At 39.0% G+C, this 17,034-nt stretch overlaps 1 protein-coding gene across 19 annotated transcripts in view; it reads right to left on the reverse strand.

The window, feature by feature from the left end:
- nrxn1a (neurexin 1a) overlaps window positions 1-17,034 on the reverse strand; it is a 170,975-nt gene that overhangs the window by 130,000 nt on the left and 23,941 nt on the right. The gene's annotated exons all lie outside the window — the stretch shown is intronic.

Below are 17,034 nucleotides of genomic sequence, written 5' to 3' on the forward strand. Positions count from 1 at the left end.
GAAGGAATGCGTCCAGCTGGGAAATTTGCCTGCATGCTAATTGACTTATTTGATTTCCTTCACCCTGGTTTTCAGCAGGTGTGACATTCTTCGGCCCATGACAAGCCATTGACATGTCTGGATCAATTTCAGTGATTGTATTTCCTGAGACGGGTGGCCTATTAATACTTCAGTCGATAATGGAACACACTTTTGCCCAATGCGAAATCAGACGAAATCTTTTAGCGCTTCCTTAGCATCGTTGTCTGGCATTAAGTGTATCTCTCTGCTAAAAAAACAAGCATTTGATAGGCTCCAAATAAGTAACTTGGCGTTCACAATGGTGCTTGTGTGGCGGGGGAAGTTTGTTTGCGTGTAATCCCCGCCGTATTTTCTGGTCTGATTAGCATGTGGAATGCGGTAGGGCTAATCTGACCGTAGGCTTGTAATAAGCTTTCTGAGTTCTGAACATTCATGTTATAATGGCTCCGTCAATGTCAGCCCCACCACCTCGGAGTGACCTTTAAAAATGAAGCGTGTTCTCCGACAACCTAATCTCTGCCTTCATGTTGTCTTGACACGTTCTATAGCATATCAAATCACGAGGCTTTGTTCTGTCGCTTTCACCCTTCTGTCCCCCGTCACGACTTCATCACATCTGTCTATCGCCTGCTGGAAACATCTTCTGCTTTCTATTTCTCTCTCCTGTCCCTCTCTAGCATTTCATTCCATTTGTACGTTGTTTCACTAACCTCCTCTGCTCTCTCCTCCCCTCCTCCCTTCTTTCTTTCACCCTCCCAGGTGGGAGACCATCTACGCTTGGCTGCTGGAAAACTAATTTGGGTCATCTTCGAAAGTACGGGTGTTTCTATAGCAACCCAATGCTAAGGGGCTCCATCAGACAGTCAGTCTAAGTGTTCATTTGTGATGAGGAAGGAAAAAGACAGTGTGTCTCCACATCCACATCGCTCGGCTCCAAAACTCCAAAGCTACGTAGACGGTAACTCGTTATCGGCATACAAATAGAGCTCAACACACAAAGAAGCTGATTTCACAATGGACTTCAATAGTTAATAAAGTGATACTAATTTATAATTATGAATGAAAAGATAGTTTGTCTCCAAATCTGCTCTGTTCCAAAACCTAGAATGTCACCTTGTTGTCTGATGCTCATTGGCAGATGTGTTCAAAGGAAGCTAACTGAAATAGAAACTCACAAGTGACCAATTTGGAATACTGCAGATTGGCAAGAATTCTGTGAGTCACATAAACAGCACTCCTCACACAAACCACATCGAAAATACTTATAATGATTTCAATTGGGTCTAGACAATATGAACAAAAATAGGATCACAATATTTTTATACTGTATTGATATTTTTCATGATATTCATTCAATGCCGTTGATTTTGAAGGTCTGGTAAACATGTGGAATACTTTCCTTCCTCATTAATATAAACATAAATTGTTTGAGAGTAAGGTACTTTTTTAAAAAGTAAAGGCCCATGATATCCTATACATTCCTTCATCATATATATATATATATATATATATATATAAATATATATATATATATATATATATATATATATATATATATATATATATATATATATATATATATATATATATATATTTTTTTTTTTTTTTTTTTATAAAACAATTTGACAATAGCTTTTATCAAATGAAATGGTGAAATGTTCGTGAACACAGATCATTTTTTTAAATCATGTACCTGATTGTCTAGATATAGACTAAATATCAAAAATGGTAACACTTCAGTATAGGGAGTAACTATTAACTATTATCATACATATTAAAGCATGACCATATTCTACATCCCTAATCCTACACAATTCCTAAACATAACAACTACCTTACTAACTATTGATAAGCAGCAAATTGGAAGTTTATTGAGGCAAATGTTACAGAGAGAACTATTAAGGGGGGGGGGGGGGGGGGTGAAATGCTATTTCATGCATACTGAGTTTTTTACACTGTTAAAGAGTTGGATTCCCATGCTAAACATGGACAAAGTTTCAAAAATTAAGTTGTACGTTTGAAGGAGTATTTTTGTTCCCAAAATACTCCTTCCGGTTTGTCACAAGTTTCAGAAAGTTTTTTTTCGAGTAAGGCTCTGTGTGACGTTAGATGGAGCGGAATTTCCTTATATGGGTCCTAAGGGCACTTCTGCCGAAAGAGCGCGCGCTCCCGTATAGCGAGGCTGAGCACAGACATCTCACTGATCAGAGCGATTCACTCATCAGAGAGAGAGAGTGTCGCGAAATGTCACAAAAGAAGCGTATTTTTGGTTGCCAGGGCAAGACAACCCTGCACAGATTACCAAAAAAAAAACAGCATTAAGGGACCAGTGGATGGAGTTTATTTTTACAGAGCATCAACGGAGTTGTGCAAGTGTTTTTGTTTGTTCCCTGCATTTCGAAAATGCTTGTTTTACAAACAAGGCCCAGTTTGACGACGGATTTGCGTATCGTTTATTTCTTAAGGATGATGCAATCCCAAAGAAAATGGGTCACGATCGTGTGTTGGAACCGCATGCGGTGAGTAAAACTGCTTCAAATATCGCTGCCTCCTTGTTAGTGCGTCACCTCCCATGCCGGAGACCCGGGTTCGAGCCCCGCTCGGAGCGAGTCGTTGCTGCTGCTGCTCTTGTTCAGTTTCAGCCTCGGGATCTGATTCTGGATCATAAATAAATGGCTGAATCTGACTGTAAGCCATGGTTTGTTTTGGATGATGGTTTTTCCCTCACGGTAATGTCACAGCTTCCACATGCTCTCAACGCAAAAGCCTACTGGCGCACGTGATTCTTCAGCTCCGCCCACACGTCACGCCTCCAGCTAGTCGTGTTTTTCCGGGAAAAATCGGTAGAGACTATCTTTCTCTTATGAATATAATAAAACTAAAGACTTTTTGGAGTTATGAAGGATGCAGTACTACTCTATAGGTACTCAAGATTAACAGGATATTGAGTGAAAACGAGCATTTCACCCCCCCTTTAATAAATTTTAGGTAAAACAGATGGTTTTTAATTAGAATGACATTGTATTCAACACTTTCCCTGCTTCATTTCTCTTTTTTTCCCCCAATGTGCATGCTGTCTACGTAGCCAGCACACTAGGTTTTGGAACAGAGCCATCAACACCATCTTCCTCTGTGCATGAGCAAACGAGCGAGTGTTTACGTCTACCTCCATTATTTCAAGGATGACTTTGCCTGAGCCCTTCTGAGAAAGACTGAATTCAAACTTGCTTGACAACCACTGCACCTTAGATTGTGTGTGTGTGTGTGTGTGTGCTGCTATAGTCACAGGAGTGTGTCGGTGTGCATGCCTCAGCGCATATCTGCTTGGACAGCACCACTGAATCAAAATGGAGGACGCAGGAAACGGAGGCAGCACGCTGCTTTATCACTGCTGGCGCTCATCCTGCCCAGACTAAGCAATACATCATTTAGTGATAGTCAAGAGACGGACATGAAGAGAGGAGAGATAGATAAATGGATAGGTAAAATGCAAACAAGAAAGAAGAGGAGTGAGGAACCGAGAGAGAGATAGAGGCAGAAGGAGAAAAATATTCGGTCGAGAGACAGCTAGTGTGAAAAACAGAGAAAAGAGGAGAGAAGAAGAGAGGATATTCAAAGCTGTGATGTGCAAACTCTTGAGGGGTGCTTCTTTCGGTCTCGACCATCATGACTAATTGATGTGCCTCTTGAATACACAATTCAGTTTGATGCACTTGCGCCTCTTCTGAGCTTATTTTTAGAGGTAACAGAGATGGTCTGCCTTTGGCACACATTTGAGATGCGCACCAGTAAGCTAACTGACAGCAATTGGAGCAAGCTGCAAGAAAAGTATTGCAAAACCTCGCTCTTAAAGGGATAGTGCACCCAATTGTGTTTTTAAGTACTTATATACTAACATAGTATTTATTGATATTTTTCAATTAGTTTTTAATTGTTATATTTTCAGATTGAATTTAATTTTAAGTAATTTTGTGCTTTTATAATATTTCTGTTTAGCTTTAATTTAATTTCAGTTTTAGCTTTAGTAATTATAGTACAAAAGATTAATACAAAAGTTTGGATTTTACCATTTAATATTATTTATTATTTTATTTCAGCTCTATTTCAATTAACAACATTTTTTTTTTTTTTATAAGTTTACTTTACAGTCACGACACAGGCACCCAAAAATTTAAATTCTGTCTTTAGTCATTTGAAACCCACACAACTTTCAGTGAATAATGACAATCGTTCAGTCTCAGCCTAGAGAATTCCTCACACAAAGCCATCATATACATTTAAAGTAGCTGAAAAACTGTTTGTGAGCCATTTGAAATAGTTTTATGATCCATTGTTTTCCTTTTTAGAACTTGGCAGCCACCATCCCTATCCATTTTCACTGAATGCAAGAGAGATGCAAAAAAAAAAAAACATTCTAAAAAAACAGGGCAGCACTTTTTGGGGAGAAAAAAAATCCGATTTATAATTTTTCAAAATCTGATTATATTATAACATTTTTTTTTACAGTACAAATGCGTTAATATTACAGTTAATATTATTGCCTTTGATTTTTTTCTCGATTAAACATGCAACCATACTTCAAAACATCTCAATTTGCATTCTAGAAAGTCATCATAAATGTTTTAAATGACATGAGGATGAGCAAACGAAAACAGGAAAAAAAAAAAAAATTCACGGCTTGAAGCTGAGCATATTCTGTATTTGGATGCCTAGCAGGCAGGCAATAATCATTTTAGTGCTGTGCAAGCATTGAACTGAGGTAAAGTAACATACGATTTATGTACAGGGGTCCAAAATTCCCACCAGTAAACAAACCCTGAATCCAGTGATTAAAAAATAATAAGTAATCCACCAGAATCAGACTCTGCACTGCACTCGCAGCGGGCAACAAACGCATAGTCACACATACAGACGTCGAGCTGTCAGCGACTGGGTGACAGTAATGCATTGAAATCTCATCAGCCACCATGTTGAGGACACAGTATAAACAGATAACAGGATTAGGATCAAAAGCTACCGCTGTCTGTCAGAGAGCAAAATCGATTGAGTATGGAATCGAAATGGGGGAAGAGGGGAAGATGTGAAAGAGAGGGAGTCTGAAGACACATAGACAGAAAGTCAGAGGCGGATGGAGGAAGGGAATGGACACAGTCACACTCCCACATCGTATCTAACCCCCCCCCCCCCCCCCCCCAACAAAAAAGAAAAGAAAAGACTTCAATCATGGCAGAACCATCACCATGTGGATTGCTGGTCGCAAAGTCCTCCATCACAGAACATTTTTTCAGGGATTCATTTCCACCCACGTTGCATTTTTCATATCTCGGCTGGTCTCAAACCTTCACATCTTCCTTCTGCAGTCTGCTTAAGAAATGCCACAAAGGCAGGTACGAGCGCTCCATTATTTTCCAGCTAAACAAGAGAAAATTGACGCACTGACAGAAATGCCTCGAACACAATCATGACTTAAAAGGCGCAACGTCTGTGAAAGGATGAAGCTACAGTAACCTTAACCTGTAATAACTGTTTTCCATTCATGGTAGCACCTCAAAGACAGTTGAAATGGGGTTGGGCATGAGGCTACATTGCAATGTGGTATACCAATACTTCAAATGCATATTTAATAAGCAAAGCAAATGCTGTTTTTGATATGCGCACATGCTCCCACTCGTATCTTAGCTGAACTATGAAACCCAATAATACTGAAAAATGCAAATGCATTAGAAATACTGTAATGCACAAATACTGTAAATGCCAGAATCCCTCCCCATGCGCTTAATATGATATGCATGTGAAAATGCATGCTTTCATGTTTATTTTAAAATGTAACAACATATTTGCGTGAAATGAGGGCTGTTATTTATTCCACACATAGCACAACCCCAAACCACAGGTGTACGGCTTAAGGCATCTCACAACCAGCTGTTTGTGATGTTCGTTAAGAGTTGGTTTGCAATTAAATGTAGGTCTGAATGTGCCATATGCACCATGTGCCAAAGTGACACTTCTGCGATACGTGTGCACGCAAGTTTGTCAATTGCCAACACGTGTTCCATGTGCACAGTGTTATGTATATGTTGTGTGTAAATGTGTTAATAAGGAAGGATTTGCATAGCTGTTACTGAGTTTACAGATACGTGGTTGACAAGCACAGAGAGAGAAGAGAGGTGAACAACGTGTGACACAGATTTGATGAGTAATAAAGGAAGTATGATGGTAAGATGGAGCAAGATCATCTACATATTAAATCAGCATGAATTATAATAATTGTTCAGGCTAGTTAATGCTGGTTTGGTGTAAAATACTGGATGACTGAGAAACTCTTGCTGGTTAAACTGGTTAAATTAGCAGTTTATGCACAAATACAAATTCTGGGTAACACTTTCCCAATTCTAACTATTGACTAGTTGCTTATTAGCATTCCTATTATTAACATATAGGTTGTTTATTAGGGCTTATAAAGCACATATTTCGCATGAATATATTCTGCATCCCTAATCCAACCCAATACTTAAAGTTTACAACTACCTCCATAACTATTAATAAACCGCAAATGAGAAGTTTCTTGAGGCAAAAGTCATAGTTAAAGGTATAGTTCATCCAACAATGAAAATGCTATCATTAAATATTCATCCTTATGTTGTTCCAAACCTGTAAGACTTTCGTTCATCTTTGGAACACAAATAAAAATATTTTTGATGAAATCCAAGTGTTTCTGTCCCTGCATAGAGAGCAATGCAACTGAAATGATCCCAGACTCAGAAAGTCCATGTGACAATTTTACGAAGCTTCAGGAAAACTTTTTGTGCACAAAGAAAACTAAAATAATTACTTTTTTCAAAGATTTCTTCTCTTTCCTGCATGTAAAAAACTTCTGACTTAGAACGCATCAAATAATAAGTACAGTGTACTTATTGTGTTCATACTGTATTGCAAAACACTTTTGCTGCTATTGAGGTGTGATATTGTTAAGGTTAGGGACAGGTTTGGTGGTCGGTTAAGGTGTAAGGGATTGCTGTCTATGGAGGGTCAGAGAGCTCTTGGATTTCACCAAAAATATCTTAATTAATGTTCCATTTTCATATTCGGGAGCACAATCGCATCAAGAATCAAGATGGTTACTCTCTCCCCCGCATTATTATGTACTGAGGCCACCAGTAAAAGATACGTTTGCAACTCTCTTATAATCTTACCCATAATCTGTAAGGATATATATTATTCTTTTCACCCAGTGTGGCCTCAACAGTTTGGAGCTCTTTCTCCCTCCCTCCCTCCCTCCCTCCCTCATTCCTTCTCTCTCTCTCACTCCCTCTCCAATTTTCTTCATTGACTCCCCCCTCCCTCTTTTATAATATAATTTATTTATACCCTTTCAATTTCCCAGAGAAGAGGCTGTAATATTTTCTCTTCCCATCAGTAAAAGCAATCTTACGCTTCTATCAGTCAGGGTGATTTGTCATTATTTAAACCCACATTTTTCCTCTCTCTATTTTCTCTGTGAATCCCTCCCCACCTCCCACCTCGAAACATGGCACCTCCCCAAATGGGTTTCAATAGCTCATTAGTCCCAGTCACAGGCCGGGGTTAAAATAATAACCAAACAAAATAAATAAATTGGAAGGGAATGGGCTGTTTCTCTCTGCTATATTTCGTGTCTAATTTATCTTAATTAAAGAGTACCATCTCATCAGGAGGACGAGAAAGGGTTAGACTGCTGCAAATAACAAATAAAAAGTTTTAAACATTTCTACCCTGATTGAAGTTTGTAATTAAATACACTCTCAAATCAATCCTGACCTCTTGCCGGCACCCATATGCCACCTACCCAATGGTTCAGTGTACAATTTCGAACCGCAACACACTCATTTCACATCCTGAGCATCCTTTCTCCCCATCCAATTACTCCTGAGGGCTTCTCTCCTCCCCAGCCCACCCTTCTTCCCACTTCACCATGCTCTCCGACAACCTTTACCACTTCCTCCCCATGGCTGCATGCCCATTCAATAGACACCTTGATGAATGAAGTTCAACCAGAAGCATGAAATTCTATATTTTGCAGCGGTGAATTTCCCTCTCTCTCTCTCTGGCACTCACTCTCTCACTGTGACCTTGCAACCTGATTACGGTGTAATCCTCTCCCCCATGACATGTCCTGGGCTATTTCAGTGGGTTGCCAGGCGACAGGGCCTGCCTAGGACCCCCATCGGAGGCGAAGGAGGGCGGCGTGACCGCGTGCTCTGCAAACCTCATGCTCACATCCACGGATGTTCACTCTCACTCATGCACAGCAGCTGCATCAGACTCAACGTCTGCCGTTCACTACTTTGTGGTGGTCTGCAGTAACCTGATAGCATATGAGATCACACTCTTACACTCACATATGCGATCGATCACCGGTGAGGTCACATTTCTGAGTGCTCACAGATTCATTCACTCATCTGCTGTCTCTCTCACACATCACTTACTGCTCTCTCTTGAACCGTACGCAGATGGATGGCCCGTTACTGTCAATGGATGCAAATGTATGCAAATGAATGCACACTCCAGATATTAACCTTCAATCCAATTCTGTCTTTTAGCAGAGTTCACAAAAATAATCAGGGCCAGAGTTTATGAGGGCATCAAAGTTAATCTCGCTTTTTAGATGTATAAGTTCCATTCAGTTATTGTGACACATTACCAGGTTTTCTGAAAGTGATCCATGGAGCCACACTTTGGTATAATGACATAAACAAAGAACAACAGCAAACAAAAGTCTAGATCCCTTGTTATGCAGAGTAATTATTGTGGAGGAAAAGATTTGAGTACTGTTGTACTGCTAATTTATGCTTGTAAAGACCAAGTACTCTAAGCAATAAAAGCTTCACATACATATAAACAGCCTTTAATGTTCAATCAATACCGTAAAGCTGCCATATACTGTACATCAGGCAATAAATCTAACATTTACTAACAATTGTCACATGTCTCAATACTTACTACACTTTCTTTCAAACTCCTCAAATTTTCACAAGACAAAGTCTGACACATCAGTTATCTCACTTTCAAAGTGCACCAAATCACTACCTGGTGTAAAACCAATGTTTGTCATAAACTCCTTCAACCGTTAAAATGCAAACACTCTCAGCCGGCAAGAACATTTTGTCACTCAAAGCACCTGAACCTTAAAATACTAAATACAGGTAGCCTTATACAAAATGTAGCAGATTATTTGCTAATGCTTTAGTTAAATAATAATAATAATTTGTTACATTTATATAGCGCTTTTCTAGACACTCAAAGCGCTTTACATTGTCAGGGGGTATCTCCTCATCCACCACCAGTGTGCAGCATCCACCTGGATGATGCGACGGCAGCCATATTGCGCCAGAACGCCCACCACACACCAGCTAACTGATGGAGAGGAGACAGAGTGATGAAGCCAATCAGCAGATATGGGGATTGTTAGGAGGCCATGATGGTCAGAGGCCAATGGGCGAATTGAGCCAGGATGCCGAGGTCACACCTCTACTCTTTTCGAAAGACATCCTGGGATTTTTAATGACCACAGAGAGTCAGGACCTCGGTTTAACGTCTCATCCGAAGGACGGTGCTTGTTGACAGTATAGTGTCCCCATCACTACACTGGGGCGCTAGGACCCACACAGACCACAGGGTGAGCACCCCCTGCTGGCCTCACTAGCACCTCTTCCAGTAGCAACCTAGTTTTCTCAGGAGGTCTCCCATCCAGGTACTGACCAGGCTCAGCCCTGCTTAGCTTCAGTGGGAAACCGGTCTTGGGCTCCAGGGTGATATGGCTGCTGTAACCTGTAATGCCATTTTATTCACTTACTCTTCACCACGCACAAGTCTTGCATGAAGGTCATCCTAGAATTAAATAAGGCATTCTAAGTTGTGACCCAATTACAGATGCATCCAGTCACTACTTTCTCTGTCAGCCATGTTTAGGTAACAGAATCATTCTAAAAAAGGTAGGCAATTTCAGGTTTTTAAGTAAACTATTACAAAATGTATCAAAATGTTCTCAGCTTCAGGGTGGTTTTAAGGTAAAAATGGAATCAGCTGTCATAAACCTAATTGTGTAACACTTTACAATAAGGACTCATTTGTAACCATTTGTTAATACATTAGCGATGGGGAGTTATCATTATCTAACAATAAACAACATTTCAATTTAATTTAGAGTTACACTTTATTTTAAGGTGCACTTCTTACAGTGTAATTATACATTTAAGCACCGCATAATATTAATTAACTACTTTAATATTAATATTAGCTAAATACTATGTACTATATGGTTAGGGTTAGGATCAGAGTTTGTCTTAGGGTTACTTGCATTTGCACTTACAAAAAACAAATTGAAATGCTAAATATGTACTTACATAAAATAATAAAGGATTGATCATTCTTAATTCATTAAATAATGTTTATTTGTATAAACTGTGATGCTGTGATGTGTTACAGATGTTTCATTTAGTTATCTAGGATCTGAACAGCATATACTGTATATTGTAATGCATCACATGCACAATCTCTTTGCATGCTTGATCCGTCCTTGACAATCCTATGCATTTAAGTCTGGATATCCTGCATTTATTGCATCTAGAAGGGACATCTGATCATATGGATAGTGGCCTTATACTTTTCACCTCCATGAGGAAAATACATTTCTGGGATTAAGGAATGCAGAGTGAGGTTGAAAGTCATATTATTCTGCTAATCTGCAACTGCTAGACAGTGGTGAAATGCCATTTTATTCACTTACTCTTCACCACGCACAAGTCTTGCATGAAGGTCATCCTAGAATTAAATAAGGCATTCTAAGTTGTGACCCAATTACAGATGCATCCAGTCACTACTTTCTCTGTCAGCCATGTTTAGGTAACAGAATCATTCTAAAAAAGGTAGGCAATTTCAGGTTTTTAAGTAAACTATTACAAAATGTATCAAAATGTTCTCAGCTTCAGGGTGGTTTTAAGGTAAAAATGGAATCAGCTGTCATAAACCTAATTGTGTAACACTTTACAATAAGGACTCATTTGTAACCATTTGTTAATACATTAGCGAACATGAATTAACAATGACCAATACATTTTAACAGCATTAATTTCTCCTTGTTAATGTTAGTTAATAAAAATACAATTGATCATGGTTTATTCACTAGTGTTAACACATTTATTCAAATTTATTTGAAGGTGTCCTTGTTACGTTACATGTACTTACTATTATAATAACAATTATGCATAATTACATGCAAGTAACCCTAAACCAAACCCTAATCCTAGTCCTTACCACATCTAAATACATGTAGTTAATTAATATTACTCAGCACTTAAATATAATTACACTGTAACCACATTTTGTATACAATGTTTTCTATAAATCCTAAAATGTGCATCGAAGATTAATTACTGCTGGAGTAGAAGTACTCTTTCATTGTTAGATGTGTAAATTAAATAATGTAGCTAAATAATTTTAACAAAGAAAAGCTTTTTTAAGATTTAGAATATTCTTCCATACTGTACAAAAAAGCACAGTGATGCAAAAACGTATAAATAACAATCTGAAAATGTGTGCAGACACAGTTTATACATAGAATTTTGTTAGTGATGGAGTTGGCTCAGAAAAACAAATTTGAATGATACGGTCATTGAATGCACTCTGTATCAAAGCAATTGAAAAGCAATTAGCAACTTTAGATCGCAGACACTGTGTGAAGAGCTTTAAAGGCGTATCTTCGTCATTGAGTAATGCACATAATCAATTGTAAAAAACTAATCTGCATAGAGAACACAACTCTTTGCACAGTCCTGATTTTAAGTCACTTTTTCTACAAGAACAAAGAACCCTGCGAAATGAAGTGTGACTTGACTTTCCATCACGTCCCTGAAAATGTAGATCACACTTCAGTTTTAATCGCACATGCTTTAGTAGGAGCGTGAACTGCTCCATCACGACAAGGTCCAGATATAAACATGACTGTGAAGCAGCTATGCCCACTGCATCTTCAAAAGTGCCGACAATTAATCATCACTCGGCCTGCTGGAGCCCTATAATGCACTGTCTATTCTTGAATTACCGGAATGAGTAATCCTTTGAAATGTATGTGCAAAACAATACTTCCTCTGAGAGTGGATGGAGATTTATACCTCCTTCTGAGAGAAGTGGGTGCGATGATATAATTGCTGGCTCCTTCCATCCTCTTCACCATGAGCCACCCTGGTCATCCTGTGGCGCGCGGGCCCACGCTAGCATACAGTAGCTGTTATAATCGGCAGTGTTGCGTATTGTAAAATCAGATCACACGGCGCACATCACGTTTCACGTAAACGGCAGCTTGAATAATCATTAAAATGTAAATTCTCGCCTAAATGGGTTTCGTTTTTGCAAGGAACATCTACTGTTCCCGAGCAGGGTAATAAATGCGTTACTGGGAGGCTTAATTTTAATGATGAGCCATAAAGGTAGGAAATTAAAGCTAATTACCGGGTCTGGCATAGAAATGTGTCTGGTTGGCCCTCCCTTCGCACACCAGGGTTGCCTCAAATTTATCGAGGTCAATCACCATTTACGCGACACTGCCCTACTTCTCGCCAGGTTCAATTAACCGAACTGAAGAACGAGGACTGGATTGCTCGGCTAAATATTATGACTTGCCTCTGACACAATGTAAAATATTACCAAAGCTGGTTCGTACGCACACCAAACGCCCTTGCGGGTCACGAGTCCGGTCTTATCAAAAAGTGTTCTACTCTATTCTCTATAGCGAAGCAGCGTGAAGCAGGCACTCTGTGGAGAGATAGCGCCGGTGGCATATCTACCAGCTTTCAGTCTAATTTCATGTCAATCTGTCAGATCATCTGTCTCTGCCTCGGGCTCTCCGTGGCCTCTTTGCGCATTCTATCACCCCAAGTCTTCTCACCGTGCTGCCCACTGGATCGGTCGGCCCTCCCTCTCTGCTGACCTCCTCTCCGAGCGCCTATGGTCCTTGGGGGTGCGACCACAGCCAGGAGGGACATTAATAACAGGCAGTGCTCTTCGTTACGCCTCCCTGTCGCCCCAGCAACAAATTAATTCCACTTATTTATCTCTCTCGCCAAGGTCGGTGCGGATGGAACAACTGTTTATGGAGCAAAAAGGACGAGGAATTATGGGTGATGTGCCGCTGCTGACAGCGCCGTTTGTTTTCTCTGGCGCACTGCGAGCGAGATAAGGCTTATAATGATCAATTTGATAACAAAAACTCTGCAGTCTCACTTTTCCCTGCTCGTTTTGATGAACATATTTTTTTTTTGTAAGCACACTAACTGCATAAAATGAGAATATAGAGTTAACAGCGAATGATAAAGAGCCAGCCATTTTGAGAGCATTTATCATGATCATTGTCATCGTCTTGCGAGAAAATTCTCGTCAGGCACTTTTGTCTAGGCAACAAAAGTGGGAGTCAGGACTGATGAAATCTGTTTCCCCGACCACAGCAGCCCACAGACCCTCTCCCTTCTGCTGACATGAACAGTCCGCCTATGAAAAATCATACAAACCGTCTTTATACATCATACTTCACCGCTCTCGTGATTCACCTCCGGAGCGAGAAGGACAGCAAGGTCTTTAAACAGGAAAATCCTGGCGAGTCAGGCTGTTTTCTTGTATCTTGCGCATGACAGCATAAAACAACTCTACACGTAGAAATTAAACTCGTGAGGTACGGGATAAGCGTTCAAGAGGATTTAGGGAGTTAATAACCAGAGAGTGTGAGAGATCGGAGATCTTCAAGGCAACAGCACTCCTTGTCATCTATAAGTGGCAGCACCAGATGTTGTGATTGTGATATATATAGTATAGCATGACATTTTCTACAGACTTGAAGAGGATCTCTGAAGTAGCTATTCAAGGTGAAGTGTGACCTGCTCCATCAGACGGAATTGTTTTCACCCAGAAACACATTTGGAGATTTATTTACTGAATGAAAACAGAAATTCATTCTAATGATACAAGTACTGCGTTTCTATGCATTTCAATTGTGGTTGCAATAAAAAAAAAATAGTTATGTGTAAAAACACTACTGTGGTATATTGTGATTTAAAATAACAGTTTTCCTTTTTTACATTTTCTATTTGAAAGGTTAATTTTCAGGATCCATCAGAAACACATCCTGATTCGTCTTCAGAAACACATCCTGATCATTCTGAAATCATCCTAATACTGTATGCTGATTTGAAGCTCAAAGAAATATTTGTTATTCTCAATGTTAACAGTTGTTCTGCTTAATTATAATTCAATATTATATTTGTGATCAATCGGATGCATTTTCATTCAATTAAATTATGAATTACTCACACACACACACTGACCCCAAACGTTCGAAAAGTAGTGCATACAATAAAAAGGATTAGATAAATCCAAAACAAAAGTTCAAATTCGAGTTCTGTGCTTGTAATCACATTTCTTCACAAACGGTTCTCCCATGACTTCTAATTCAAAATGAAATGACATCTCACATTGAGGAACTGACATTTTCCACAGAATCTATAAGGGAATCGTCAAGCTAGCTGTTGAAAGGTGAATTATTTAACAAAACCTCTCTACAGATCCTCTATTATACTACGGTAAACCATGGTTCAAAATGGTCGAAAGCGAAACAAACAATGAGACTCCAGGTCTTCCTTTCACAAGGAAGCTTCCAGCAATCATTTTCCACATTGATTTTCCTCGCTGCAGCTTCGTTTGAGCAATTTGAGTCCTCTATTATTAATGTGGCTGACAGGCCTCTCTGTAAGGCTGGGCCTCCCGTACCCTGACACTCACACAGACCATTTGAGTCAGGAAATGAGCTCGCAGCTCCACGCTTTTATAACAAAGCTAGTGAGGATGGTAAAGCGAAACAACATCCAAATGCCTTGGATTACATCCTTGGCTGTTAAAGGAAAAGAATGGACAGTTCAGTGACCTCCCCCTCCCATCTCTCCCATGGCATCAACTGCGCAGAGGTGAAGATGAGTCAATCACAGAACCATAAAATATTGAGGCATTGTGTACATGAGTGCTATAATGAACAGCTGGACAAATAGGCAAGTGCCTGGACACACACACACACATACACAGTGTTTTGGCTGCAGGCTGTGTCTGGGTGTAGTGTTTTTTCCCTTAGGCTCAGTGGTTGCCCAGGTCCCTAATGGCCTCGAACACTGGCATCTCTGCTCCGCATCCTGTGGCTCCTGCAGCTGCAGTGGCAGTGAGAAATGGCTGCAATATCCCAGTCACCACAGCAAAGTCTGTCAGCGGTAACGGCACCACCTTAACGGATCTCTCGCCACTCTTCTACCTCTCTTCCTCCCCGCTTTCAATTTAGTTAAAGCCCTGACAAACTAAATCCATTTGGGAAGACAAATTAGTCCCCTTCCCCAATGAAGTATCAGGCGTAGGTCATGTAGAACTGTACGAGCAGTTATTCACGTCACGAGCGGGATTAAAGCGCCACCGTCAGACGTATATACTCCTGCGAATGGCTGCGGCACATTTACAATTTCTCTGAATCAGTAAATGACTTCCTGAACTCAAAGGGTGCATTTCTTAGAAATATACATCCTTGAGGTCTGCTGATGTTTGTTATTGCATTATTGCAGACTGTAGTTTGAAAGTTTTGACAAGTATTACAGTTTCAGTGTTGGGACAGGCACCAAATATGACTTCGGTCACTAACTTCTGCTTATGTCATTCCAAACCTGTCTTTTCTTTATTTCTTCTGTGGGGTTCAAAACAAGCATTGTGCCCTAATTTCTTTTTTTTTATTTTTTTTACAAACAAAAATATTTTTTGTACCAGGCAAGGCCTATAGTACATCTGATGAAAATGGTAAGTGTTGTACATAAATAAAGATTTAGAAATAATCATAAAATAATCATGAAAGAGGACTAAGAAATCAAATTAACAACAAAGTAAAAAATAAAGATTCAAATAAAAACTGATTTAAATATATATATTTTTTTATATTTAACATATGATGTATTACACAGAACAAAGTAAGTCATAAAATAATGATAAAATGCTCACAACAGATTAAGAAATAAAATTAACAATAAAAAGTAAAAACGTAGGTTTCGCTTCCACTTATCATATGAACAGAAAAAAAGAAACAAGATTTTTTAATTCCTTTTTTACTAGAAAAGGCCTACTGTACATTTGATGGTAATTCAAAGTATTTTACATAAAAAAGTATTTAAAATAATCAAAAAATAATCATAAGAGAGTATTAAGAAGTAAAATTAACACTTTATTAACAATTTTTTTTGTTAAATTAAAAAAAAATTTTTTTTTAACAAAATTAAAGATTCATTTTTATTATTATTATTATTATTATTATTATTATTATTATTATTATTATTATTATTATTATTTTATTTTTATTTTTTTTGCATATGATGTATTACACAGAACAAAGTAAGTTGTACAGGTTTTGAATGACATGTTGGTGAGAAAATAATGACATCTTTTTCAATCTTGGGTGATTTTGTCCCTTTAAAGTCACTCTGAGTAGGAGATCCGAAGCCAAACTTCAGTTTTCAGGAACATGAGGTATGATCCACATCATAAAAGGAGGAGTATAATTCACAGAGAAGAGCACACAACATGAACCCTGTCGGTATGCCCTTGTTACATTAGAAAGAGGCCTGCTCTGTTTCAGCACAGGCTACAGAGCAAAGTTGCTCTTTTGTTATCGGTTCCATTTGCTCTTCTCAGTTCGCTGAGTGCTTTCTCTATGAGGTATTCTGCTTTTTGGCACACGCTGTAGATGCCAGCCTGCTCTCTTCTCTCTCTCTCTCTCTTGCTCCGTTTCTCACTCAAATCATGGTATGAATGCATAAATGCACACATCTGAAGACAGAATGAACAGGAAAGAAATCAGAATCGAGGCCAGGTTTGGCACAGGCACGATTTGTATAATTGCTTTTGACAAAAATGCTTTGCCTATCAAATATCATTCTTCATTAAATTGCCCAGGATTCAATAAGCTGT

This window comes from Carassius gibelio, chromosome B12 (genome assembly GCF_023724105.1).
Source record: "Carassius gibelio isolate Cgi1373 ecotype wild population from Czech Republic chromosome B12, carGib1.2-hapl.c, whole genome shotgun sequence".
NCBI classification, from domain to species: Eukaryota; Metazoa; Chordata; class Actinopteri; order Cypriniformes; family Cyprinidae; genus Carassius; species Carassius gibelio.